Below are 3758 nucleotides of genomic sequence, written 5' to 3' on the forward strand. Positions count from 1 at the left end.
CCAAGTCCACTAGAGCATGGTTGAACATGAAAGGCTGGAACATTCTAGAGTGGCCATCGCAATCACCAGACTTAAATCCAATTGAGAACCTCTGGTGGGACCTAAAGAAGGCAGTTGCAGTGCGCAAGCCTAAGAATGTGACTGAACTGGAGGCTTTTGCCCATGAAGAATGGGCTAAGATACCCATAGGTCGCTGCAAGACACTTGTGTCAAGCTATGCTTCACGCTTGAAAGCTGTCATAACTGGAAAAGGATGTTGTACTAAGTACTAAAAAATAATGTCACTAGGGGGTTGAATAAAACTGATAATGATGTGAGCACAGTAAAGACATTTGTGGTTATTCCATCATAAATATTATGTAATGTTTGTCTAATTTATAAGTGCCTCTTTGATATAATTGTAAATAAGATGACTGAAATGATCAAAATCAATGTCAAACTGGCCAAAACACTTTATTTCAGTGGGGGTGGAATAAATTTGATCACAACTGTATGTTTATATTCTGTTCTTGGAGCAGCTTATAGTGGAGCTCCTCTACATTCTGCTCCTAAAGCAGCTTGTGGTGGTTATGTTTATATTCTGTTCTTAGAGCAGCTTACAGTACAGCTCCTCTACATTCTGCTCCTAAAGCAGCTTGTAGTGGTTATGTTTATATTCTGTTCTTAGAGCAGCTTAAAGTGGAGCTCCTCTACATTCTGCTCCTAAAGCAGCTTGTAGTGGTTATGTTTATATTCTGTTCTTAGAGCAGCTTATAGTGGAGCTCCTCTACATTCTGCTCCTAAAGCAGCTTGTGGTGGTTATGTTTATATTCTGTTCTTAGAGCAGCTTACAGTACAGCTCCTCTACATTCTGCTCCTAAAGCAGCTTGTAGTGGTTATGTTTATATTCTGTTCTTAGAGCAGCTTACAGTACAGCTCCTCTACATTCTGCTCCTAAATATTCTATAAGCATTTTTTATTCATTACATCCCTTTCCTATGTTAAGAATATTCTAATGTGTATGCAGTCGACATGATGTACATTTGCTTTTTCCTGCACATTCATAATATTCATTGTTTTGTATATCATTTTATTTTTTATTATGTTTAGATATAATAAAAATCTAGATTTAGTTCATTTAAAATTTCATTATGGCAAGTTATTAATATCTGTAACGTACAAATTAGGCAGACAAGGATCCAAGTGCGGATAATAGCCGCTTTTATTGAAACAGCAATTACGGAGTGATCAAACAGGCGAGTAACTCTGTTCAGGGGGTGTAGTGCAGGAGTGATGTGATCGTAGTCAGGAAAGTCCAGGGTCACGCCGATGAGACAGAAGCCAGGAGGTACAAAGGGACTAGGCAGGGGACGAGGTCTAGGAGGAGAGCAAAGGTCGGTACACGGGAGAGCAGTAACACTGAGAAAACGCTTGGTATGTGGCATGGCAACAATACTTCGCAACCCGGAAGAGGGAGGAGGAAGCTTAAATAGTAGCAAAAGGGGAGGGGCGATGAGCGACAGGTGAACCGCATCACACGGGTATCATGTGCTGTTCCTGACAGTACCCCCCCTCTGACGAGCGGCTCCAGCCGCAACAGATCGGTTAGACGGGGGCCGGCCACGACGCCTGGGAGCAGGGAAGTTAGGATGAGCAGCGTGGAATTCAGCGATGAGAGGAGGGTCTAACACATCCCGCGCGGGGACCCACGCCCGTTCCTTGGGACCATAGCCCTCCCACTCAATGAGATACTGAAGCCCACCCCGACGTCGACGGGACTCCAGGATGTCCTGAATGAGGTAGGCAGGGCGACCATCGAGCTCCAGCGGCTCTGGTGGCTTGGCGAGCGGCGCGGCAGCAGACATGGGGCTGTAAAACACAGGCTTAAGCAGTGAAACATGAAAGACAGGATGTATGCGATACTGAGGAGGGAGCTGCAATTTATAGGACACCGCATTGACTTGACTCAGGACCTTGAAGGGCCCGATGTACTTCGAGCTGAGCTTCTTACAATTCTGTCGCAGGTTCAGGTTACGGGTGGACAACCACACTCTCTGACCCGGGTGGTAGACCAGAGTGGGCAGGCGGCGACGGTCAGCATGGAGCCTCCGAGTATGCAGGGCACGGCGTAGGTGTACGTGGGCCCGCTCCCATGTTCGCACGCTGTTCTTGAACCAGTCGTCCAACGCCGGGACGTCTGATGGCGTATTGTCCCACGGAAAGAAAGCAGGTTGATAGCCATATACACATTGGAATGGGGTCATCTTGGTGGAAGAATGCATAAGTGAATTACGGGCATATTCAGCCCAGGGTAAGTACTTGCTCCAGCTGGTTTGAGAGACACAGTATCGCCTTAGGAATCCCCCTATTTCCTGATTCACTCTTTCCACTTCCCCGTTAGACTGAGGGTGATACCCGGAGGTAAGGCTAACTACGACCCCGAGCAACTTGCAGAACTGTCTCCACAACTGTGAGGTGAATTGGACTCCGCGATCTGAGACAATATCTTCTGGTAACCCGAAGACGCGGAAAACGAACGTAAAAACGGCTTGGGCTGTTTCCATGGCAGTGGGCAGCCCTGGAAAGGGAATCAAGCAACACATTTTCGAGAATCTGTCAACTACGACTAAAACGACTGTATTCCCCTCGGACTTGGGCAGGTCAGTGATAAAGTCCATCGCTATGTGTGACCAGGGACGGCGTGGAATCGAGAGCGGTAATAGTTTCCTTACAGGGAGTGTTCGAGGAGTGCGACTCTTAGCGCATACGCTACACGCCAATATATAGTCCCGCACGTCGTCTTTCAGGGACGCCCACCAATACCGCCGTGACAGGAGATGTGTAGTGTGTGTGATTCCGGGGTGACCAGTACCTGCGGTATCGTGTGCAAGCTGTAGGAAGCGCCCTCTCAGCGACACAGGAACATACTGCTTTCCAAAACACTCCAGCTTTAGCTGTCAGTAAGCGCTAGTTAGGTTAGATATCTTAGCTAACTAACCTAATTATGTTCATGACGTGCTGCAGTATTCACTTAACATTACCTGGCAATCATAAAGGCAATGTCATGCTGATTTGTGTTTTTAGCAACAGTAAGCCGTGTCTCTTTTCATGCTGACTATTCATGTGCCCATTTTATAGTGTACTGTTTTTATAGGGTAAAGGCACTTATTGAGGGTAAACACAGGGCAGTAGGCTCACACTTAGAATCCGACGGACGGAATCCGACGTCCAAAATACACCTCGTTTTCTCAGCTAAAATACTTGAGTATTGAGTACAAGTACTCTATCAAAAAATTGACTTGAGTAAAAGTTGAAGTGTTCTTTAAAAACTTTACTTAAGTAGAAGTAGATGCACAAGATGAACAAGATGGCGCCAGTGTCTGTGGCCTGCCTTCTGTCTCTACGAACTGTGGTTGTGTTCCTGCTGTTTTGTTTGCTTGTTATATTGAATGTCAACTCTCTACTGGTATATGATCGCCAAACACTCTTAAATATACGTCAATCATGCGTATCCTGGGAACGTTTCAATCAAGACGGACCGAGGACCTTCTATCTACCACCTCCTTTGAGTATACCGGCATGCCTCCGCCGTTTTCCAGCTCTATCTGCACGCAGAAGGCGCAGACGTCGTGGTAAACGCGGCGGCAGGTTGATAAAACTTAAAGTCAGCTTGGCGTGCTCTTCTGTCACCTTCTCTGGAGTTACTGAGTCGGCCTCTCTTCGTTTTATTTCATGGCGCTTCCTGGATCCGATCAACTCCACGTTGGTTTCTTTGATCG

The 3758-nt window shown here is 46.4% G+C and overlaps 1 long non-coding RNA gene across 1 annotated transcript; it reads left to right on the forward strand.

Annotated features, from left to right (window-relative positions):
• Positions 1-1547: 1547 nt before the first annotated feature.
• On the forward strand, positions 1548-2818 carry LOC143498165 (uncharacterized). The gene is made up of 3 exons (XR_013125948.1): positions 1548-1778; positions 2004-2290; positions 2381-2818. It is a non-coding gene; the product is annotated as an uncharacterized LOC143498165 (long non-coding RNA).
• Positions 2819-3758: the final 940 nt, after the last annotated feature.

The sequence above is a fragment of the Brachyhypopomus gauderio genome, chromosome 2 (genome assembly GCF_052324685.1).
Source record: "Brachyhypopomus gauderio isolate BG-103 chromosome 2, BGAUD_0.2, whole genome shotgun sequence".
Classification (NCBI taxonomy): Eukaryota; Metazoa; Chordata; class Actinopteri; order Gymnotiformes; family Hypopomidae; genus Brachyhypopomus; species Brachyhypopomus gauderio.